General features: G+C 35.6%; 1 pseudogene; it reads right to left on the reverse strand.

The window, feature by feature from the left end:
• Positions 1-24,104: 24,104 nt before the first annotated feature.
• On the reverse strand, positions 24,105-25,189 carry LOC100738158 (septin-2 pseudogene; annotated as a pseudogene).
• Between the last annotated feature and the right edge of the window lie 1,425 nt (positions 25,190-26,614).

The following is a 26,614-nucleotide window of genomic DNA, read 5'->3' on the forward strand; positions in this document are numbered from 1 at the left end:
TAGAAAAAATCAATAAAACCAAGAGCTGATTCTTTGAAAAGGTAAATGAAATTGACAAAACTTTGGCCATACTCACCAAGAAGAGGAGAGAAAAAATTCAAAGAAACAAGAAATGAAAAAGGAGAAATCACAACAGATACTGCATAAATACAAAAAAAAAAAAAAAAAGTAAGAGAATCTATGAACAATTGTATGCCAACAAATTTGGCAACCTAGAAGAAATGGTCAACTTTCTAGTGACTTACCAACTGCCAAAACTGAATCAAGAAGAAATAGATCAACTGAACAGACTGATCACTAGAAATGATATGAAACATGTCATAAAAACACTCCCTACAAATAAAAGTCCAGGACCTGATGGCTTCACAGGCAAATTCTACCAAACATACAAAGAGGAAACTATACCCATCCTCCTTAAACTTTCTCAAAAAGTTGAAGAGTAAGGAACACTCCCAAAGGCATTATATGATGCCACCATCACCCTAATTCCAAAATCAGACAAAGATACCACCAGAAAAGAAAACTATAGGCCAATATCTTTGATGAATATAGATCCAAAAATGCTCAGCAAAATCTTAGCCAACCGAATCCAACAACATCTAAAAAAGATCATACACCACGCCCAGGTGGGATTCATCCCAGGTGCACAAGGATGGTTCAGCATAGGCAAATCAATCAATGTCAGACACCACATTAACAACAGAAAAGTCAAAAACCACATGATCATCTCAATAGATGCAGAGAAAGCATTTGACAAAGTCCAACATCCATTCATGATAAAAATTCTCACCGAAGTGGGATAGAGGGAACATACTCTGACATGATAAAAGCCATTTATGACGAACCCACAGCAAAATTAATACTCAATGGAAAAAAGCTGAAAGCCTTCCCACTAAAATCTGGAACAAGACAAGCATGCCCACTCTCACCACTGTTATTCAACATAGTATTGGAAGTCCTAGCCACAGCAAGCAGGCAAACAAAAAAAATAAAAGGCATCCAAAACGGAAGAGAAGACATAAAACTGTCACTGTATGCAGATGACATGATACTATATATAGAAAACCCTAAGCACTCAACCCAAAAACTACTTGAACTGATCAACAAATTCAGCAAAGTAGCAGGATATAATTACCATTCAGAAATCAGTCACATTTCTCTATACTAACAATGAAATATTAGAAAAGGAGTACAGAAATACCACGCCTTTTAAAATTGCACCACAAAAAATCAAATACCTGGGAATACACCTGACCAAGGAGGTGAAAGACTTATATGCTGAGAACTATAAAACATTAATCAAGGAAATTAAAGACAATTCAAAGAAATGGAAAGCTATCCCATGCTCCTGGATTGGAAAAATTAGTATTGTAACAATGGCCATACTACCCAAAGCAATCTACAGATTCAATGCAACCCCTATCAAATGACCCATGACATTTTTCACAGAACTAGAACAAACAATCCAAAATTGTATATGCTACCACCAAAGATGCAGAATTGCCAAAGCAATTCTGAGGAACAAAAACCAAGCAGGAGGCATAACTTTCCCAGACTCCAGGCAATATTACAAAGCCACAGTCATCAAGACAGTGTGGTGCTGGTACCAAAACAGACGTAAAGACCAATGGAACAAAATAGAGAATGCAGAAATAAACCCAGACAACTATGGTCAACTAATCTTTGACAAAGGAGGCAAGAACATAAAATGGGAAGAAGAAAGTCTTTTCAGCAAGTTTTGCTGGGAAACCTGGACAGCTGCAAGCAAATCAATGAAACTAGAAGACACCCTCACACGGTGCACAAAAATAAACTCAAAATGGCTTACAGACTTAAATGTAAGGCAAGACACCATCAAACTCCTGCAAGAGAACATAGGCAAAACATTCTCTGACATCAACCTTACAAATGTTTTCTCAGGTCGGTCTCCCAAAGCATCAGAAATAAAAGCAAAAATAAACCAATGGGACCTAATCAAACTGACAAGCTTCTGCATAGCAAAGGAAACCAAAAAGAAAACAAGAAGACAACTTACAGAATGTGAGAAAATAGTTTCAAGTGATGCAAATGACAAGGGCTCAATCTCTAAAATATGCAAACAACTTATACAACTCAAGAGCAAAAAAGCCAACAACCCAATGGAAAAAATGGGCAAAAGACTTGAATAGACATTTCTCCAAGGAAGTTATACAGATAGCCACCAAGCACATGAAAAAATGCTCAACATCCCTAATATCAGAGAAATGCAAATCAAAACTACCATGAGGTACTACCTCACACCAGTCAGAATGACCATCATTAATAAGTCCACAAATAACAAATGCTGGAAGGGCTGTGGAGAAAAGTGAACCCTCCTTCACTGTTGGTGGGAATGTAAGCTGGTACAACCACTATGGAGAACAATATGGAGGTATCTTAGAAAACTATACATTAAACTACCATATGACCCAGCAATCCGACTCTTGGGCATATATCCAGACAAAACTCTACTTAAAAAAGACACATGCACCCTCATGTTCATTGCACCACTATTCACAGTAGCCAAGACATGGAAACAACCCAAATGTCCACTGATAAATGATTGGATTAGGAAGATGTGGTATATATACACAATGGAATACTACTCGGCCATAAAAAGGAACAAAATAATGCCACTTACAGCAACATGGTTGAAACTAGAGACCCTCATCCTGAGTGAAATAAGTCAAAAAAGAGAAAGACAAATACTATATGATATCATTTATATCTGGAATCTAATATAAGGCACAAATGAACCTTTCCACAGAAAAGAAAATCATGGACTTAGAGAATAGACTTGTGGTTGCCAAGGGGGAAGGGGTAGGAGTGGGAGGGACTGGGAAGTTGGTGTTAACAGATGTAGACTATATAATTTGGAATGGATTATCAATGAGATCCTGCTGTGTAGCTCTGGGAACTATGGTCACTTATGATGGAGCATAATAATGTGAGAAAAAAGAACATAAACAAGTATGTGTAACTGGGTCACCATGCTGTACAGTACAAAATTGACAGAACAGTGTAAAACAGGTATAATTGAAAAAAATAAAAGTCATTATATAAAAAAAATCAGATTTGCATGATCCATGTTCAGAGTGTAATACACTAAGAAGTGTTTATGAACAAAAGCCCAAAGTAAGAATTTTCATAAAAATAAAGTTCTTGAGTTAAATTTTCAAAAAAGAAAAAGATCTGGCATTGCCCTGAGCTGAAGCATGGGTGGCAGATGCTGTAAGCATTTTAGGCTCTAGGACCAGACAGTCTTTTTCACAGTCACTCAACTCTGACTTTGTGGTGCAAAAGCAGCCATAGACAATAAACATCTGAGTCTATCGGTGTTCCAACAAAACTTTGTTTACAAAGACAGGCCGCAGCAGGCCAGATTTGAGCCCTATATTGCATGCAGTGTGCTAACCCCTGTTCTAGAAGATTTGAAGCAAAGAATGTAAAAATTCAACTTAGCAGAGAGAAACATTTTGGGTTTCAGCAGCTCTCAAGATATGGTGAGAGTTCAGGTGTTTTGTGCCATCAAGCTTTCTATGCCATGTGTTCCCCTGCTGTGGGTACTACTGGGTAGCTCCACCCCAGAGGCTTCTAACTTATCACCCTGAAAAAGATTGTATGTTTTCCAAGTCATGTCACTGAGAAAAGTTGTTGAATCTTCCTGTGATGAAATCTTTTCTTTTGTTATTTAAACATATTCAAGTTTGTTTTCCTCATGATAAATTAACTATGTTGATACATTGGCCTGCCTATCCTCACCTTCTTGCAAGGGAAATTGCATCATCTGTAGCTTCTGTTAACTCAGTAGCTATATTTTCTGTTCTAAAGCTACTCTCACTTCTGGGATCAGGGGAGTGTGGTTTATTCCAGAGAAGCTCAGTTGCAGGCTGGCCACTGGGTTATAATGTACTTAGTGTGTCAAGATGAGATAAACCAGGAGTTCCCATTTTGGTTCAGTGGGTTAAGAACCTGACTCGTATCCTTGAGGATGCATGTTCCATCCCTGGCCTTGCTCAGTGGGTAAGGATCTGGTGTTGCCGAAAGTTGCAGCATAGGTCACAGATGTGGCTCAGATCCCACCTTGTTGTGGCTGTGGTGTAAGCTGGCAGCTGCAGCTGCAGCTCCAGTTTGGCCCCTAGCCTGGGAGCTTCCACATGCTGCAAATGAGGCCCTAAAAAGAAAAAAAAAAAAAAAAAAAAAAAAAGATGAGATAAACCGGGACCTGCAAACTGCAAACTGGAAAGTTCTGGGAGGCCAGGCAGATAATGTAAAAGACTGAAGGAGGCCAGAGTAAAAAGTAGCTCACTTTCTGCTCTGAGAGGCTCTCCTCTAAAGTAAGCCAGTGAATCAAAGCAAAAGTAAAAGGTGAAAAAAATTCAGTTTAGTGTGAAATGAAGTGGGGAGAGGTGGTAACTTGGACACAGAAGCTCTGTCTAGGGACTTCGGCCCCAAGTGATTATTACTGTTAAAAAAAAAAAATGTCTAGTGTTGCCAGAACCTCTTTTTTGTTGTTGTTGTTTTCCAAGAGATGGCAGAAATTAAGATTTATTTTTTGGTAACAGTTTTCAGTTTTTAAATGTTGGGAGTTAATTCAACTTTTAAAAACCCTGTGATGGGGCCAACAATGTATGGACTTAAAACAGATCTGGACAGCTTTAAATGACCCTTGAGCCACAATTTACTTCTATGGTAGACAGCAATTTTCTTTATGGAGAATTTAAATTTGGAAACATAAAGGAGCATATAGTAGGCTTCTATAAGAGGCATAATAGCAGGAGAAAACACTGACTGAAAATGAGACAAGGTTGGAGCCATGGCAAAATGAAATCATCTGTACCTAGAACACAGGCTGTGCCTGGTAAATGTTTGCTTTTAAAATTGAATAAAGTGAATAAACAAATCTTCAAGTTAAATATTTGAGCTACCATAGAGTATGAGTAAGCAGAGTAAGTCAATTGGCAGTAAGTCAATTGAGAGAAGAGCAGAAAAGACATGCAAAGAAAAATAGAAATGAAAAAGATCATTTACTCCACCAGAGAAATGGGAAGAGAAGTCACTGGAACTGCCACTTTTCATGATGCTTCTGTCACTCTCGTTCTATACCTTTACAGGTAGGCTTTCAACTGTCTTCTTACCCTGGACTCACTTCAGTGGATTTCTTTTCTTTGTAATTACAAACATCTTAAGCATATAATTGTGACATTAGTAAGTATGTCTGGTTGTTGTAAAAATCAGTAAATACAAGACAGTGGTGGTTTATCCATGGGGTACAAATAAAACTGACAGGCAAAATGTGTGCAACTTTGAACATAAGAATTGTTCATTCAGTGATGTACAATGTTATTGGTTGATTTAAGATTATAAGGTGTCATTACCTGTCATTTAATGACTCTGGTGCAATCTTTGGTTTAAGTGATATTTTGAATAATTAGAAAATAATTCAAAGAAAGAAACAGGTTCTGAAAAAAATTAGTGATGCTGTGGGTTAAGGATCCAGCATTGTCCTTTGCATTGTCCCAAAGCAATTTGGGTTGCTGCTGTGGTGAAGGTACTATCCTTGGCCCAGTGACTTCCACATGCCACAGGTGCAGAAAAAAAAAAATAGTGAAAGAGGTTTAGTTTCTGGTAAACTGGAATCTTGAGGTTTGGGTTTTTTTAATTTAAAAGACATCATTACTTTAAATTAAAATTCATAAGTTTGAACCTTGCTTTCAAAATGCAGAAATATCTTCTTATCCAGGAAGTGTAGGTTTCATAATGTGTTTCCAATTATCACAATATTTGGGTCATTATTTTAGTGATATCATTTAATATCATATTAAAATATTTTAAATATACATTTCAAGAAAAAATTTTAGATTTATGGAGACTAACAAATTAACTCAGATTTTGATGGGTAATGAGGCCACTTGTTCCACATGAGTTGAGGCTCTTTAACCACTGTAAGACTGGATATCAGATTAATCTACCCTAAATAACACATGTCCATTTTAGTTGGGCTACTTTTGGGAATAGTCAATTTAGCAAGAGCACTGAATTTACTTTAATGTACTGAAAAAAATAAAGCAATTTATTGGATTCCACCAATCCTGGTTAGGATATTTTTAAAGACTTTACTTGTAGGCTTTCATTTCTAGTTGGCAAATTATCAAAAGATATCTGGAGAAAACATGCAGCTTTAGCTATGGCTTTAACATCTGAAATCAATGAAGTTGAGATAACACATGAAGAATTTATTGATGTGGTAATACAAGAAAAAAGTATTAATCATAATTTTTATTTTAGTTATCACACCATTTTAAAATATTTTTAAACTTGAAACCCTTGTGTCTAACAAATTACTCATAATTTTTAGCTTCATTGGATGCTGGACTTTTCTTGCACTATTTTGAAACATACTTTTTTATTATTTTTTAAATTGATAAAATTAGAAACTGAAAAATCTAGACCTATGTTAGATGGATTTTATCTTCTGAACTACTATGGAGTCAAGATACAATTTTATAAGTTAGCAAAATTACTGAAGCAATCATGATAATCTGATTCTATTAACAGTTAAGTTTGCCAGTAGACAGTGTCTTGGTAATGGGGAGAACATGATTTAAAACATTTTTTCAAAAAGAGGTGGGATAGGAGATGGGGGTGGCTGGGAAGGGGAAGTACTCCTGGATGGTAACTATATTTCTACTGCCAATTAATGTGATTGGCACATATAACTATATCTTTTTTTTTTTTCCTTTTTAGGGCCACACTCACAACATATGGAAGTTCCCAGGCTAGGGGTTGAATCAGAGCTACAGCTGCCAGCCTATACCACAGCCACAGAAACGCCAGATCACCAACCTACTGAGTGGCCACTGAGTGACCCTGCATCCTCATGGATACTAGTCAGATTCGTTTCTGCTGCACCACAAAGGGATCTCCAACTATTTCTTATTCATTTACTTGAATCTTTCTATGTAAATTTACCGCAATGCACTGAAGAACTTTAATTACAAACAGAAAAATAAATATACAAAAAAAACCAAATAATATGCTATAAATCTATTGGAAATAGCATTTTATTGAACTGTTTTGGATACATTGTTTTTCTTAGAGTGTTGAAAATGCTTAGCATCATGTAATTATTATCTTCAAACATCTACTTACATAAATTTACTTTTACAACTAAAACAACATTTTAAGAAACAAAAAATGGGGGTATGTGACATTATACAAGAGGGATTGGCCTTATGAACATACTTGAGAATTAGATCATTCTATGCAATCTGTGCAGTGAATCAATAACTTTTCTGGAAGCAACAGTCTGATCATATTGAGAAGCAGAAAATGTTGACTAAAGTACCAAAAAATTCTGAGATCCCAGCTAAACACATCATTGCTCTGTACATCAGGGCCCAAGCAGAAAAAAGATGGTGCATGCAGTTGGGTCATTTGAGAACAGCTTAATAAAGGGCAGAACAGAGGTAAACCACAGGAACTGTGCAATACCCTGAGGCTTGAAACAGTAGCTTTTAACAGCTATCTGGTGAGGACTGCCTGGCACAAAATATAACCTTAAGTAAAAAAATAGAGTCGGCCTAGAGTGACCATGGAGGGAGGCAATACAAGGATTATATACCTTGACCACACTCTCCTGCCTCCCTCCAATCTGAAGATGTTGCCCATCAGGTGAAGTCAACCAGAGAAGCCTTTCAAACCACAGTGCAAGATGCATAAAGATGGACAATGCAACTAAAGAGGTAGATCGAAGGTATTCAGCACAGATTCTAACCTCTTATATCTTAGCCTTTGTAAATTTGTAATCTTGGAAAGTTACTTAACCTTTCTTGACCTACTAGTCCTTATCTTCTAAGTGCTATCCCTTACATTTCTAAACTATCATGATTCTCTGAACACAACTTCAGAATCAATTGTGCTTTAATTTGTAAAATTTTACACTGCTTGGTAGAATATATTTTAAAATCTCATAACAATTTAAGGTTTACTTTCAACTACTCCTAATTTATATACATTATTACTTACTCTTGCAATTAACCTAACTTTAAAGTACAAAAGCTCTCTAGTAAGAACTTTAGCTATTTTTTTGTCCATGCCCAAAACATGCAGAAGTTCCTGGACCAGGGATCAAACCCATGCCACAGCAGTGACAGTGCTGTATCCTTAACTCACTGAGTCACCAGCAAACTCTGAAATTTAGCTCTTGAATATTTTCTTTCCTATAAAGTTTCTTTTTAACCTCAAATTGCTTCTCCTCCAGATCTCGTTTTGCTTTATATGCAAAATTTTTTGCCACCTTTAAAAATATGTGGTATTTAACCTAATATAATCTTTTTCTTTATCATTCTAAATATCAGAATTCCAGAAAATTCTAATTTATTCTATAATTATTCTATAATTTTATAGATACTTTTACTTAGCTTGAGAACTTACATGTGGAATCTGAAAAAAGGACACAGTGAACTTCTTTGCAGAACATACTGACTTACAGACTTTGAAAAACTTACAGTTTCTAAATGGGACAGGTTGGGAGTGGGAGGGTGCACTGAGGGTTTGGGATGGAAATGCAATAAAATTTGGTTGTGATGATTGTTGTACAACTATAAATGTAATAAAATTCATTGAGTAATAAAAAAGAAAAGAAAAAAATTATTTTCAAAGAATATGAATAAGTGACTAATTATTGAGCACTTTAAGTCAAGCAGATTTTAAGTTACACATTTTATACCTATTATTTCATTTAAACTTACAAAATCCTTCTGTTACATAAGTTTTAAAGACTGATTTAACAGAAAAGGAAACTGAGGAGTAAAGGTCTTAAATCCTACATCATATAGGTAATAAGTGGTCAACTCAGGATTTGAACACACATCCACCTCATTTCTAAGCTAAAATACTTCCTGAAATATACATCATATTTATACTCTTCCCTACCTCTATCCAATAATTTTTACTATACAAGATGTGTTTATGTTTTGAAAAAAATCACATGAGCTTCTGTGTTATGCTTAGATTTAAAGTTTAAAATAGAACATCTGTAAGTACAGGATTATAATGAAGTCCTTTAGTATGTAGTCTGTGTCTATAACAATGTATTTTTGAAATCTAGAAAGTTCAAGTCAACACTCAAAGTACGTAAAAGACGATGTTTATATTTTTTATTTTCATTGTTGACATACTTCAGTTTTAACATTTAAGTTCTTGATCCAAGGGAAAACAAATGAGACAAATACAAAAGTCTTAGTAAATTTATTTTTCCATGCAAATGAAAGTACAGCGAATGTAAGGGAGGGGGGCTGAAGTTAGAAAGATTGTATTTCCAATAATGGTAAAATAGATTGTTGAGGAACAAATATGCCACTGAGAACAACTAGAAAAGATGAGAGGAAAAAAAAATCTGACTCACATCAGAGAACTGGCAAGGTAGCAAGAATGTAAAGAAAGGAAAATAAATTGAAATAAGTCTGGGAGTTCCTTCTGTGACACAACAGGATCAACTGTGTCTCTACAGCACCAGGACATAGGTTTGATCCCCAGCCCAGCACACTGAGGTTAAAGGATCCAGCATTGCTACAGCTGCAGTGTATGTCACAACTGTGGCTCAGATATACTCCCTGGCCCAGGAACTCCATGTGCAGAAAATAAAAGAAAAGAAAAGGGTCTGACATTTAATCCCATTTTCTCTTAAAATTATTTACCAGAGTTCCTTTTGTAACTCAGTGGTTACATATATATATAAAATGTTAAAATAAACATAGCAAAAGAGAAGATTAATAAACTGGAAAATATGTCAATAAGATATCTATACTGAAGCATGGAGAGTAAAAACAATGGAAAGTATGTCAAAAGAGCTTATGAGACATGATAAGATAAAATGTTATTTTGGGGGTCCAAAATAACAGAAAAGAGAATGGGTAGAAGCAATATTTTTGAAGACATAATCGTGGATATTTGTCCAAAATTGGCAATAGATATTGTGATGGTTAATTTTAGTGTCAACTTGACTGGGGTATGGAATGCCCAGACATTTGGTCAAGCATTATTCTGGGTATGTCTGTGAGGATGTTTTTGGATGATATTAATCTATGAATTGATAGATTAAGAAGGTTGCCCTTCCTAATGTGAGAAGACCTCATCTAGTCAATTGAAGGCCTAAATAAAACAACAAAGTTTTAATAATAAGGATCTCTTCCTGCCTAGTGGTTTGAGTTGAAACATTGGTATTTTTTGGCCTTCAAAATCAGACTGAAACATTGGTTCTTCTTGGTTCTTAACTTGGCCATCTTTCAGACTGGAATTTATCCCATCAGCTCTCCTGGATTGCAAAATTTTGGACTCAGATTGCAACTATACATTGTCTCTTCTCTGTCTTCAGCTTGCCAAACTGAAGATCTTGGGACTTATTGGTCTCCATAATTGCAGCATGAGCTAAATTTGTTTTAGATATACATACACTCCTATTTGTTTTGGAGAATTCTGAGCAAGATAGATTAGACCATTCAAAAGTTTCTTTGTAACTCAACCAGGATAAATATAAAGTATCATGCTTCCCTATATCACTGTAAAACTATTATAAACCAAACGCAAATTTTAAATGCAGTCAGAGTAAAAGTGCATTATATTCAAAGAAAAAACAATAAGACAGAGAACTGATTTCTCAACAGAAATAAAGGAAAAAAAAATGAGTCCGTGAAATTACATCTTTAAAGTGAAATTACATCTTTAAGGTGCTTACAGAAACTGCTTGTCTACAATTCTATATCAAGTAAAACTATACTTCAAGAATAAAGACAAGTAAGGGTTTTTCCAGACTAACAGCAATTTAGAGACTTCATTATCAGCATGTAAGTATAAAAAAAAAACTCTTCAGTCAGAAGCAAAATGAATTCCTTATGAAAATATTAGAATAAGTAAATAAGGGAAGATGCATGAAAATGATACATATATGGGGAGTCTCAGATTTTTTGTAAAACACTAATATTTATTACTTCAGACATTTAAAAATATGTAGAATTCAAGTAGAGGACTAGAACATATACAAGGTGGAAGGGAATTAAAGAGATATAAAGTTGTCAAAATACTGTCTTTGTCAGAGAAGAGACAAAAAATAGAATGTATGTGTAATATATACTGAGTATTCACTGAGAAAAAATAAAAGCATGATGAGAAAGTAAATGAGGATTTAAAATGTGATGAAAGCAGTGATTAATCAAAAGAAAGAAAAACAGGTGGGAATAATAGAAAACATTTGTAAGATGTTAAATTTAAACTTACATGGAAATTACATTAAATGCAAATGATCTAAACAATTTGATATGAGAATAACAGATAATTCTCATAAATTAATTCATGAATCTTATAGAGAAATAAACACCTATTAAAGAGTTTAACTCATATTCAAACCAGTTGAAAAGAGAGTCCTAAGTACAGACACATTTCTAAATCAGGAATAATAAAATGAATATGTATATTCTGGAAAACTTTTCAGGATAGGAGGAAAGACAGACCTCCACGAAATCAGACATAATTTGCATATCTACAAAATTTACAGAGTTACAAAATATCTCAAAAATAATGAGAGGCCAGAATTAGATAACCTGAAGATGTGTCCCCATTAAAATGATGTTTTCTCCAATGAATATTTCCAAAGTAGATAGAAAAAAGTACGATTCATGCTATTTATAAGAGAAACATTTTAAATATATGGATACATGAAAATCAATAGTAAAAGCATGAAAATTATATTGTAGTGTGAAAATTAATGAAAAGTCCAGTATAGTCAAATTATTAGCAAAGACTAAGAAAAATAGCATCACTCAATATAAATAATGACAAAAAGATCTATCTATCAAGATACAATTAAAACTTTTAATACATCTAATACTACACTTCCCTCAAATTATGCAGAAAGAATTGACAGAATTTACAGATTTGAGTAAACAGACAAACCTATAAGCATAACCCAGGATTCTGAATACATGAGTCTCAGTGATTCATATAAGCAGACAAAAAATAAAGAATATTTGAATAGCATGATTAATAAATATATGTGCTCATTAATACACATATTCAACACATATAATAATGCACCCCAAACTAAAAAAAATGAGTAATGTGGATATGGAACATATACCAAATTCTTAAAAAAAATCCCCCAAAATGAATCATATAGACACATACTGGAAATAAGCTAAGAATCAATAGAAAAGAGATACCATGAAAATTTCTAGATATTTAGGTGTCAGGCAATATACTTCTAAATGGTCCAGGGGTAAAGATGTAATTGTAATGAAATTTTGAAAATATTTTGAGCTAAGTGGTAATAAAAAAATAAGATATATGTCAAAATAGTATTCTCATCTAAAGTAGTGCTTAGAGGAAAACATGTAGCATATCTTAGGTTTATTTTCCCCAGAAGCACTAAGTCAAGAATTTATTGGGAAATGCTCCTGAGAAAAATTGGTTAGGGAATGGAGAAAGCAGATTTCTGAAATGTAACATTTCAAGAGGAGTTCCCTTGTGGCACAGCAGGTTAAGGATCCAGCATTGTTACTGCAGTAACTTAGGCATGGCTTCGACCCCTAGCCTGGGAACTTCACATGCTGTGGGCACAGCCAAAACAAACAAAAAGCAAAAAGCAAAAACCTCCCACAAGATGTGTGATTTCATCTAAAGCCTCAGTCTGATCCTGTGAAGAACTCTAGAAATAAAATTTCATTTCAGTGTGAGTCTCCTCTGGAAGCAAGAGAGCAGACTTTTGAACCTCTGAGTAAGTAAATGATTACAATCTCTTCTAGGGAGGTGTAAACTTCTAGGCACTTCAACCTCTCCAAATAGTCAAAGTGGCTTATATATTCAAAAGGGAATTTTTTGAGGATGATCACTGCAAGCCAGAAACTGAGAGATTCAAAGGACTGGTAAAAGGTGTTTGAGGGGATCCATGTGCTGCACAAGGGGGAGGTAAGCTCTTGGGTACTTACAGATCTCCATGGATGAGATAGTTTCAGTATCCTGAGGGTAATCCTCTGAGAAAGATATAGCTACAAACAGTCAGCAACAAAGAAGATAGAAGTTGGGAGATGGTTACACAGCACTGGTAAAATGAAAACAAGGGTATTTGAGCAAGGCATTGATGGTGTTCAGCAGATACATTTAAGCTTAAAATTGATGTCAGAAAAGTATAAGTAAATTAAATGTAAAGAATGTAGAGAGGCAAAAATACTAAATATGAGAATAGATATTAATGACTGAAAAACAAATATGAAATATAGAAAACCAAAGAAGCCTAATGTTGCCTCTTTGAAAATACTAATAAAATTCATTGGGTTATCTATCATGAAATTAGAAAAAATTACAAATTACCAATATCATGAATTTTAGAAAAGGTGAATATCATTATAGGTAATAAAGAAATTATAGCTAATAAAGACATAATAGGAGAAAATAATGGAAAAAATCCTATGTCATAAAAATGAAAATTAGAGAAATACACAAATTCTTAGACTAAAAATAAAGTTACCCCAAATGGAAACAATATAAAATGGAAAATCTAAAGTTTTCACAGATGTTAAAATAATTGAATCTATATTTGAAAATCTCCCCAAAGAAATTACTGGTTTTATTTATTAGATGGTTTTATTTGTAAATTCTACAATATGTGCAAGGAAGATATTGCACTACTATTATGAAAACTCAGAGAATTAGAAAAATTTATTTTCCAAATGCAGCAAATTCTTGATCTCAAATTTGACAAGGACATTACAAGAAAGGAAAATTACAGGCCATTCTCATTTAGCTGTAGAGGTATTTACACACAATGCTAGCAATCAGAACCAATGAAATATGGAAGAATACTATATCAAAATCAAGTTGGATATATTCCAGGAGAGTAAGATTGTTTTAATATTTCAACAGTCAATTGAATTCACCACACTAATATAATAAGGGAGTAGAAACTATATTTTTTTAAAAAACCAAATTATCATCTCAGTAGATACAAAAAAAGCACATGAGCGAGATGGGATTAAGATGGTGGAATAGAAGGACTGGAGCACAACTTCTCTCCTAAAAACAACAAAATTCACAACTAAAGACTGAGCAATCTCTACCCAAATGGACCGGAAACCCATACCCTACTCCAGAAGAAAAAGAGGAGGCCACATCCACAGGTAGGAGGGGCGCTTTCGTTATATAAACAACCCCATACCTCCCGGGTGGGAAGATCCACAGACTGAAAACTAACTGGCTCACAGAGACCTACAGGAGTGAGAGTTCTGAGCCCCACATCAAACCCTCACATGTGGGGATCTGGCACTGGGAGAAAGAGACCCTGGAGCATCTGGCATTGAAGGCCAGCGGGGCTTGTGCACAGGAGCTCCACAGGACTGGGGGAAACGGAGACCCCATTCTTAAAAGGCTCACACAGACTTTCACGTGCACTAGGTCCCAGGGCAGAGCGAGTTCTCCACAGGAACCTAGGTCAAACCTGACTGCAGTTCTTGGAGGACATCCTGGGAAAACAGGGGTGAATGTGGCTTGTTGTGAGGGAAGGACATTGAAGGCAAAGCTCTCTGGAATATTCAGCAGTTTACTTTCTCTGGAGGTGGCCATTTTGGGAAAATCTGGCCCCACCCGTCAGTCCTGCTGAGAAGCCCCAGGGCAAACAACAATCCAGGTGGGATCACAGCCCCACCCCTCAGTAAACAGGCTACCTAAAGACCCCTCAGGCACACAGCTGCCTCTAATCCCATCCAGAGATAAGCCCCACCCACCAGAGGGATGAGAATCAGCTCCACCTACCAGTGGGCAGGCATCAGTCCCTCCCATCAGGAAGCCTACAGAAAGCCCCCCATACCAACTTGAGCCACAAGGGGGGCAGACACTAGAAGTAAGAGAGGATACAACTCTAGTATCTCTAAAAAGGTCACCACACCAAAATCCTATAAAAATGAAAAGACAGAGAACTATAACTCAGATGAGGGAGAAAGAAAAAACCCCAGAAAATCAGCTAAGTGATGAGGGATTCTCAGCTTCCAGGAAAAAGACTGTTGATGCTGAAGATGATGCAAGACATTGGAAATAAACTGGAGGCAAAGATGGATACCTTACAGGAAACACTGACCGAAGAGATACAAGATATAAAACTTACGAAGAGATGCAAAATACAATAACTGAAATAAAAAATTCACTAGAAGCAGCTAACAGCAGAGTACAGGAGGCAGAAGAACGAATAAGTGAGGTGGAGGACAGATTAGTGGAAATTATGAATGCAGAACAGAAAAGAGAAAAAAGATTGAAAACAAATGAAGAGAGTCTCAGAGAACTCTGGGACAATGTTAAACGCACCAACATCCGTATTATAGGGGTGCCAGAAGGAGAAGAGAGAGAGAAGGGGACAGAAAAAATATTCCAAGAGGTAATAGCTGAAAATTTCCCTAACATGGGAAAGGAACCACTCACTCAAATCCAGGAGGCACGAGTACAATATATAATAAACCCAAGGAGGAACACACCGGGACACATAATAATCAAACTGACCAAAATGAAAGACAAAGAGAAAAATCTTGAAAGCAGCTAGGGAAAAGAAACAAGTAACATACAAGGGAACCCCAATAAGGTTATCGGCAGATTTTTCAGCAGAAACTCTGCAGTCCAGAAGGGAGTGGCATGATATACTTAACGTGATGAAAGGAAAAAACCTCCAACCAAGATTACTCTACCCAGCAAGGCTCTCATTCAGATTTGAAGGAGAAATAAAAACCTTCTCAGATAAGCAAAAGCTGAGAGAATTCAGCAACACTAAACCAGCCTTACAACAAATACTAAAGGAACTTCTCTAGTCAGGAAAGAAAAGATCGGCAACAGGAAACAAAAATGCCACAAATGACAAGGCTCACCAGTAAAGGTATATATACAGTAAAGATACGAAACCATCCATGCACAATTATACCATCAAAATCAGAAATCATGAGAAGAGGTGGTTACAAATGTGGGTCACCAGAGATGAACTTGCAATTAAGAGAACAACAACTTAAAACAATCTCATATACATATAGACTCTTACATCAAAACTTCAGAATAACTGCAAACCAAAAATCTACAATTGATACACAAACAAGGAATCTCTGGAGAAGAAATATATCTCATAGTAAATAAGTGCATAATCCACCATGAAGGGGGTCATTTGACATCATTCTTGGAATGCTGAAGTCTTCTTAGATCTGACTCTGATTTCCATCAAAGAACTTATGATAATTATAATTAAATAATACCACTGTAAAATTAAATAATACAGTTCTACAATTGTATTATTAATAACCATTTCTCTCCATGGTACAATGTAAAGTCTATAATGTCTTGTTTATCACATCACCTAGAATGGTGTAATGCCTTTATTGAAGAATCAATGAGATGGAACAAATTGTGAAGACATATTTATATAGTTACACTGTTTTTTAACCAACTTATGCATTTTATATTTTACTTATTTTCGAGGGTGTATTATTTTTGTTATGCTTACCATTTGTTATTCTTTTTACTATGCTATATAAAATATTTAATGGTATATAAGGCTTTCTTCTTTATAAATTTTAGTTGCATAATATAACAATTTAATGTAATGCTAATTTTTAAAGAAAAATTGAAATGTAATAGATAAAACTAAGTAGTAAAGATGAAAGCCATAAAATTGGGATAAAGTATAGAATAAATTTCCTATTTGTCTCAGCATATTTTCCATTCCACTTCTCCAGTGGGAGTCACTTAATCTGTTTCTTAAGATCCATGTTATAATAATCTGTGTGAATGTAATTGTGTGTAAATATATGTATTTTATTCTGTAAAAAAATAATAATAAAAAAAGCACATGAGAAAAGTTAAAATACATTTATGATAAAACTAGGGATAGGAAAAAACCTACCTTAAACTGAAAAAGAGCATCAAAAAATTCAACAACAAAAATCATACCAAATGGTGAATTATCTAAAGCTTTCCCTTAGAGAATAGGAGTAAGACAACAATGCCTCCACTTAAATCTCATATCAGTAATGAACTGAACTCAGTATTGTATTCTTGCTTAACAGTGAAATGAGCAGGAAAGGAATAAAAATAAAAGGATTAGAATTCTGCTTTCAGCAAAATGTATGAAACAACAGTTTCAGACAGTGATGACTGGGCAATGGAAGATAGTAATTTTGAGAAAGGGGAAACAAACAAGGTGAGTCCTACAATTACCCCAGTTCATGACCTTGAAATGCAGAAAGGGAAACCCAGGTGGATCTCAGCAGTCTTCCTGAGTTGAGGAGAGAGAACTGGGAGGAGAGGGAGGCCAAGGCTTTAGAGTTTGTGAAGCAGAAGTCTGCATTGTTTCACAGAGAACTCCAGAAAACTGCAATGTGCTCTTAAATATTCAACTGAATACTAATGAGCATATGTGTGCAAAAAGTACCTGGGGCTGCCAAAGCAGAGAACAATCCTTGGAGTTCACACAGGTTTGTCAATAGATTCTGTTCCTACTAGTAGGATAGTAGATAGTGTATTCAGACTGATTTTTTCCCTATAATGGGGAAAAAGCTGTTCTGGTCCTGCCTAACACAGCTTAAATGCTAGCCTTGGAAAAAAATCAAACTATTACCAAACAAATTACTAGAACAAAGCCCAAGGAAATATATAGAAATACAAAGATCTCTAGCATTTCATGTCTGTCAACCAACCAAAAATTACCAGAAAAGAAGCTGGAAAATATGGTACATAATGTGGTGACAAATCAATCAGTAGAAATGGACACAGCAAAGATATGTATGACAAATAGACATAGATATTAAAACAATTTTTGTAACTATATTCTATATATTTAGATGATGGGGAAAGATTATGACTGCTTAGGAGATGGAACTATATTAAAAAATAAATCTTCTAGAGGTGAAAAATAAAATTTGTCAGATGACAAATGCATGGGATAAGATGAACTACAGATAAGCATTGTAGAAGAAATTGTAGAATAGTAGCAGAATATAAAAGATTAAAAAAACAGTGGAGGAGCATCAAGATATGTGGGACATCTTCAAGTACCCTTGTTGTACCTAGAGGTCCCAGGTGAGAGTTGGCAGAGGTGAGAGAGAAAATGTTAGGAAATATTGATAGAGTTACCAAATTTGATGGAAACTATAAACCCATAGTTCTAAGAATATCCACAAGAAAGAAGAAAGCTACAGTATAAACTATTATAGTCAAATTGCTTAAGTAATCAGAATTACCAAGAGAAAAAGATACATTATATTTAGAGGGACAAAGAAAAATGACAATATTGTTGGAAACAAGGCAAGCCATAAGAGAGTGAAGAAATGCCTTTGAAATGCTGAAAAAAAAATCGATCCTGTGTTCTATATCCTTATCCTATATAAGGGAAAATATCTTTTAAAAGGGTAGCTAAAATAAGGACTTTTGGAGACATAGAAAAAGTGAAAGAATTACTTGCCAACAGACCTCCACTACAGCAAATTGTAATGGAAGACCTTTAGGCAAAAGACAAATGATGTCAGATAAAACTTCGTGCATCTCTACAAATGAATGAAGAGCACCAATTATGAAAATATATAAATAAATATAAAAGACCATTTTTCTTAATTTAAAAATCTCTTTAAGATGGTGAACTATTTAAAGTAATAGTATTAACAATATATTATAAAATTTATACCCTGTGAAGAAATAAGAATAACACAAAGGCTTAAAGAGGGGAAATAAAGTATATTGTTGTAAGGTCTATATACTATATGTGAAGTGATATAATATTACTTAAAGATAGGCTGTGATAAATTAAAGATGTATACTATTAATATTAAATCATTGGTCAAAAGAACAAAACAAAGATTTCTACCTAATGATCCAAAATAGGACATATAAATGGAGCCATAAAATCAGTCTAAAAGGAAGCAGAAAGAAGAAAACAGTATGGTAATTTCTTAAAATTTTAAACAGAAAGCAATCATATAACTTATCCATTTAACTCTCAGGTATTTAGTCAAAAGAAATGAAAGCATATACCCACACAAAGACTTGTACACAAATGTTCATAGCACCTTTATTTGTAAGAGCCCAAATCTGGAAACAACCAAGTATCTACTAATAGACAAATGGATAAACAAATTGTGATATATGTGGCATACTCCTCAGCAATGAAAAAGAATGAACTACTAATATGCAACTTGGATTATTCTCAAACCATTTATACTGAGTGAAATAAGTCAGACAAAAATGTAATATATGTTGTGTGTCTCACTTATACACAATTCTAGAAAACACAAACTAAAATATAGTGACATAAAGCAGAATAATGGTTGTTTTAGGGAAGGGAGGGACGTCAGTGTGAGGCTCAGGAGGGGCAGTTACAAAAACACATGGAAAAATGTTGTGGACTAACAGATATGTTCATTATTCATTTTGGTGATAGTTTTAAGGATATATACATATGTCAAAATTCATCAAATCATACACTTAAAATCTGTGAAGTTCATTATATAGTAGTTATAATGAACAAATATATAAATACATGAGTATTGGAAAAAAGAATATAGTGGTCATTATTGCAAATAACATAACTAAAAACAGAAAATCCAAAAGTAATCACAGACAAATTGTTAGAAATAATATGTTGCAGGGTACAATATTGCTGGATATAAAATTAATACATAAAAGCAATTATGTTTCTATGCATCAGAAATAACTTTTAAAAAAATATAAAATACAATTTATATTAAAAAATAAAACTCAGGATATAATGAAAAATACACAAAGTATTTACTAAGACAACTTCAAATATAACTGGAAGAAAACAGAGAAGATAAATGGGAACTTATAACATATTAATAAATAGGAAGAAATAATGTTTTAAAGATTCAGTTGTCCATAAATTAATATATGGTTTCAATATAACTCAAAAGAACCAAGCAGATCTTGGGGAAATTGACACAATGATTCTAAAATGTATTTGGAAATTCAAAGGGCTAAAAATAATCATGTCAATCCTGAAGAAAAAGAAAAAAAAAATGGACAACTTCATCTATAGAAATCAAAATACTTTATCATACTACATTAATTTTGACAATGTGAAATTTCTGTAAAAATATCTTGAATTGGTATAGATACTATAAACAGTTCTACATGTATAAAGAGTAGAATTGTGACAGTTTGAACTCAAATGTGGTGAGAAATAGATTTGTTTTCCCAATATACGGTACTGAATCAACTAAACATCCACATGTAAAGAGTTAATTATGACCCACACCATACATTAAAAATTAATTTCAACATAACATAAATTCAAATGTCAAAGGTGAATCAGCAATTCTTCTGGAAATTAATATTGGGGAATAGCTTTATGACCTATGAATGGGGAGAGGATTCTTAAAAATGATATCTAATGCACTAAACAGACAAAAAATTGAGAACTCTTAGAACTCAATAGAAGAAAAATCATCAGATTTTTTTAAGTGGGCAAAGGAAAAACAAACAAAAAATGGGCTAACTAACTGAACAGGCATTTCTCCAAAGAAGACTATAAATGCTAATGAACACTTGAAAAAAAAAATGCTCAATATCATTAGCCATCAGGGAAATACATACCAAGGCCAAAATGAGGTACCACTTGACACCCACTCGGATGGCTTTAATCCAAAAGACATAGTACCCAGTATTGTTGAAGATATGAAGAATTGTAATCCTCATACACTGTTAGTGAAACTGTAAAATGGTACGATTCCTTCGGAAAAGAGCCTGGCAAATCCTCAAAATGTGAAACATGGAGTTACTCTAGGACCTGGCATTTCTACTCCTAGTTATATACACAAGAAAAGTGAAATCATATGTCCACATAAAACCTTATATATGAATGTTCATAGCTGTATTATTCATAATAGAAAAGTGAAAATAAATGCAAATATTGAATGAATAAATAATATGTGATCTACCTATGCAATTGAATATTAATCAGTTTTAAAGGTATCAATTCAATCTCAGCAGTCATTAGGGAAATTATTTGAAATCCAAGTGAGATTAACATACCAAAATGCATAAAATTTAAAAAGACTAAAAATCTCTTGCCTAGATAAAGAGGTTCAGAAACTAGAATTCCCACCTGCTCTAGTCAGTAGTATAAATTCATGGAATTACACTGCAATTTTTGCACATTGCTAATAAATCTGATATATCCCCTGATCCACCAGTTCTTCTCCAGGGAAGAAGGTCTGGTGAGAACTACCCTTCAGAAATGAGAACATGTGTTCTCCAAAGGACATCGATCAGAATTTTCTTAGCAATATTGTTTGTAATAACTGATGACCAGGAACAAACTAAATATTTGCCAACTCTAAAGAACAGTATAAATCATAGTAACATACTGCACTGATAATGACCTGCCACTATTTGCCACACATGGATATATTTCATAAACACAAAAAAAGAGAAAAAGAAACCATATCTGAGAGTGTGTATGATTATTTTATTTATTTAGTCTAAACAATTGTGCTTTATTGATAAAAGGTTAGTTTCAATGGATACAAAATTGTTGTGTAAAATAAGTTTTCAAAATATGTTTTTATAGGTAAAGATCATCTCTTAGGAAAAGAGTAATTATCTGTTGGCAAAAGAATTTATTTAGATTTGGGCAGCAAACAAATGGGAATTTGAAAGTCTAACAGTGTAAACCCACCTACCTTGGCATAACCATTAGGCAACAGCTATTAGCACTAAGGAGTAGTCTGACAATATAGGGCTTACGCTGACTACTTTCAAATGCTGCCCCATTCCCCTTTTCTTAACAGTGTTTACTAGCATAGTTAATATATGCCAAAAAAATCCCCCAAATAACTGTCCTTGCATGGAGGTACCCTCAGGTCATGAAAGATGTTTTCCTGGTAAAATCTTTGCACAGTGTGCCTAAACCTGCAGGTCCTGACCATCCATAATTAGCTAACAGTAAGAGGGGAATGTCAGGAGAACACCAGTTCATTTTCTGCAGTACACACTCGTAACTAATATATTTTGACCACCCCATTTTTTTTTTTTTCTATCTGGCAAAAACAAAAAGCCCTCCTCATCCTTGGAGTAATAAACATTTTGTCCATTTCAACCTCTTTTGTTCTAGCAAAATGAAAACGCTGAACCAGCACCAGCTCCTTTTTCCATCTGTCACTTTCTGGGGACCCATTTCTCCAAGTCAGCAGAAATGTTGAGCACCAGCACCCCTTGGGAGTTCATGACAGGGCAATGTGGTAGGAGGACAGGGCAGGGGCAAGGCCACAGAGCACAGAACACCATCTGGGTGCAGCCTCAACTGGTAGCACTGGTCAGCCAGCCCATGGTGCAGATCTGAAATATCCTTCATTCTTACATGATAGGTGGACAAACTGTGGCTAAAAATGGACCAGACAGTCTGCACATAAAGATCATTGCTATTTGCCTGAAAACTATTCAGAAAGTTAAAGGAAAGCCAAGTCAGGAAAACCCAGTGTTGTTTCAGGATCTGTGGGGCTGAGGCCTCAGGGCCACCACCAAAGAACCCTGATTTCCACTGGCCAGGCATGGCCTCTACACCTGCAGTTACACAAAGTACATTAAAGTGCAGTATAGGAGTTCCCATTGTGGCGCAGTGGTTAACGAATCCGACTAGGAACCATGAGGTTGCGGGTTCGGTCCCTGCCCTTGCTCAGTGGGTTAACGATCCGGCGTTGCCGTGAGCTGTGGTGTAGGCTGCAGACGCGGCTCGGATCCCACGTTGCTGTGGCTCTGGTGTAGGCCAGTGGCTACAGCTCTGATTCGACCCCTAGCCTGGGAACCTCCATATGCCGTGGGAGCGGCCCAAAGAAATAGCAAAAAGACAAAAAAAAAAAAAAAAAAAAAAAAAAAAAAAGTGCAGTATAAAAATATTTAAAAGATGGTTTCTGCACAATCAATTGTTGATTTTCCTTAAATTTTTTTTTAATTTTAGTTTTTAGTTTTTGCCTTTTGAGGGCCGCACCCATAGCATATGAAGGTTCCTAGGCTAGGGGTCTAATGGGAGCTATAGCCGCCGGCCTATGACAAAGCCACAGCAATGCCAGATCTGAGCAGTGTCTGCAACTTACACCACAGCTCATGGCAACGCCAGATCCTTAAAACACTGAATGAGGCCAGGGATCAAACCTGAAACCTCATGGTTCCTAGTTGGATTCGTTTCCGCTGCGCCATGATCAGGAACTCCTTAAAAAGTTATTTTTTAAATTTAGTTGAGTAAAAAAATAGCTTACTGACTCTCATTGTGTAGGTATGAATCTTAGTTGCACTATGAAAACTGCAGCTCATGGACACTTTGATTTTTCCTGTAGCAGAATAAACTAGTATTTGTGACCTACTCTACAGAAAGTGGCTTTTGAAGAGTTCTATGCATAGCAGTTTAAAAACATGACCTAGCATTAGAGCCCAAAGACTTGTTAAGAAAATTTCACCCCTAAAAGCCCATGTTAGAAAAAGCTATATAAGTATAAACATGTTATCTCACTAGAGAATTGTTTCATTTGGTGAACAGATAAATACGCAGGTGAATTAACAGTTCTGAGTTATAGCAGCAAAACTGAGGTATTCTTGCTCAAACAAAAGCAAGGAAGTCAAGCACATGTGAAGGCCTGGTGAGTGGATGGCCTTGTACCAGGTCAGCCAGTCCTTCCGTATCACTAGGTCCCCTGCTCTGCCACTCAGAACAGTCTGGGAAATCTGTCTGATTCCAAAAACAAATCAGGATTTGTTGGCAAGGCCAGCTGAGTCAAATTCAATGATTAACTATACATGCTGACTGGTCCCAGGAATCAATCCTAACATGAGGGGTTAGTTAAAGTGGAGGAGAAGAAAGCAGAAAGTTCACCTTACGACATATAAAATATAACATAATGAAATATAAATATTAAGGTACTTTATACAAAATAGCACCTCAAAAGTTTTTAAAAAATTAATTTCTTAGGCACAGGTACTGTAAAACAAGGATGGCACCCCTCCAATCACCTTGAGAACACACAGCTGTGTCACTCATCAAAATGTTTATCTTGTATAATGTTTTCTTACATGTGGTGCCCGTGAACATGGCCATCATTATCCCTGCCCTGCATCTGCGCCTGCATCCTTATGATCATCTCCTGCAAGCAGCGGAGCTCACCAACCTTTTCCAGCAAGATCTGGTCTTTATTCCTGTCCTCATTTTCCACTTTTCTGCCGCCTCTTTGAGCCTCTCAGACCAGAAGTTTTCGTAGTGAAGGTCCTGGGTCACCTCCTGCAGGGCCTGCATGTCAGTGATGAGCATTGCCCTCAGTCTCAGGAAATAGTTGTGCTCCAGGTTCTCCACCTCCACGATGCCGGAAAGGTTACAGCCGGCCTTGGGCCTTCTTGCCCTTGGCTTCAATCAGCTGATTGGATCCAACCATGGAGAATGGGATGCTGGCCTTGAGAAGTCTAGTCTTCTCTTTAAAATCTTCATCTTCATCTGACTCTGCATCAGGTAACTGATAGATTTTAATGCTGTGTTCTTCAATTTAATCCAGAATCCTTTTGTTCAAGCACTCCCACTGCTTTAGGGTGAGTGTATTGGCTTTTGTGATGACAGTCACAATATTCACCTTGTGTATTACCTTATGACATCTAAGGGCTTAAGCCTGTGTCAGAAGGGGGAAATGAAGTAAAAGCAGCAGTGCACCCTGTTATCAGTGATGTGCCATATGTTTAGACCACTTTGGTCATGCAGGTACCACTCAAACTGCTCATCAATGTAGGAGGTGGTTGTCTTAAAGCAATCCCTGCAGTTGATGGCATCCCTGTGGCCGGGCGTGTCCACCACTGTCAGGCACAACTTGACCCCTTGCTCTTCAATCTCAACAGCTGAAGCCTCAATCTGGACAGTTCTTTCAGTTTTCTCTGCAGCTCCAGGTATGACTCTTTCTGGGTAGAGACCGGTCAGGAACAGGCTGTTAATGAGAATCAATTTTCCTAGACCCGATTCACCAACCACCATTAGTGTGAATTCAAAACCTTTTTTCACTGATTTTCAATGAACTTGACTGGGAAGATTTGCAAATCCAACATAGCCAGGAGTTTCTGGATTTATAAATTGAGTTGGTTGTTGCTTAGACATCTTTAATGAAGTTTCATCCATCACGGACGAAGTGAAGAACAAGCGCCAACCAACCGCACGGCAGATTCGCCTAGCCTGATTATTTTATATTAAGGTTAAAAAAAATAGATGTTAGAAGTCAAGGATACTGGTTACCTTTAGGAAAGAGGGAAGTAGGTATTAGATAGAGAAAGATGATAGGGCTTAGGTTTTAGTGATATGTTGCAACTTCCTTGCATCAAGTTGCAAGAATCGACTGTTGAATTTTTGAATTTTACAAACTGGTTGGCATTAAGTTGGCAGCTTGAAACTGGCCGTGCTGGAAGTACTCAGGTTATGAAGGTTGTGTTTGTTTTTTTAACATGTTTGTGTGCTTTGTTTTGTTTTGAAGTGGAGGAGGGCTGGTCGTTTATATATTTACCAGCATAATACTGCTTCAGGATGTGTTCACTTTGAGAAATTCACAGTTATGCACATGTGATCTGTGAACTTTTCTCTATTTATGTCCTGCTTCAAAGAATAACTTATACTTGAAATGAGAAAAAATGAAAGTCACTGTAATTTCAAATAAATATCCCTGTAATATTTATTAATTTTAATTAGAGAAAGTAGAACAGGGGAGTTAGCTAGGCAGCTGTGAAAAGCAATGGGGCCAAAGCACTAATACAGTTATTTATTTCTCCATTTTTACCATTTAGGTCGAGTCATATACCTTTCATTTTTAGAGGTCAGAAGGTAATATAAAAGAATGAAGATAGAGTTTGCATATTTATTCACACAGGAATATTCTGCACCTTCACACAGAAGTGCTTTTTCTATTTTCCTTGAAAATCACATACCCTTTCTTGATATATTCATAACCTGATCATCGGTATACTGAGCCCTTATATCAGACTGCCAAGGTCTGAATATAGGCTTTTCATTTTTAAGTTACATGATCTTAGACAAATTATGTAATTTCTAGCTTCTAGTTTCCTCATTAGAAAGGTGGTGATAATAGTCATACCCACTACTTATTCATTCAAAGCAGTTTATGGAGTAAGGACTATGTGCCAGGTATGATTCTTAGAAAAGGGTATATAGCAAGGAATAAAATATACAAAGACTCTTTATCTAAAGTTGGTCTATTATAAGAGGGACAGTAAATAATATATATGAGTAAAATTTATATGTGGTGATAGCCATGGGGGAAAGCACACCAGGGATGGGGATAGGGATGTCAGAGACATAGTATTCCATTACTTGGTGAATTTTCACAGAGGAGATCATATTTAAGTACAAACTTAAGATACAACAGATTAGGGGAAAGGTGTTATAGGCAGAGGGGACAGGAAATGCAAAGATCCTGAGACACAATCATACCTGAGTTATTTGAGTAATAGCAAGGACGCCAACATGACTAGAGCAGAGTGAGGACATGTCAGAGAGATAAGCCATCACAAGGACTCCGAAATGTGGAAGTGTGCA

Source organism: Sus scrofa, chromosome 15 (genome assembly GCF_054392235.1).
Source record: "Sus scrofa isolate SSC_HxYL_T2T_F1_AM1 chromosome 15, Sscrofa_HxYL_maternal_Yorkshire_Landrace_v2.0, whole genome shotgun sequence".
Taxonomy (NCBI): domain Eukaryota; kingdom Metazoa; phylum Chordata; class Mammalia; order Artiodactyla; family Suidae; genus Sus; species Sus scrofa.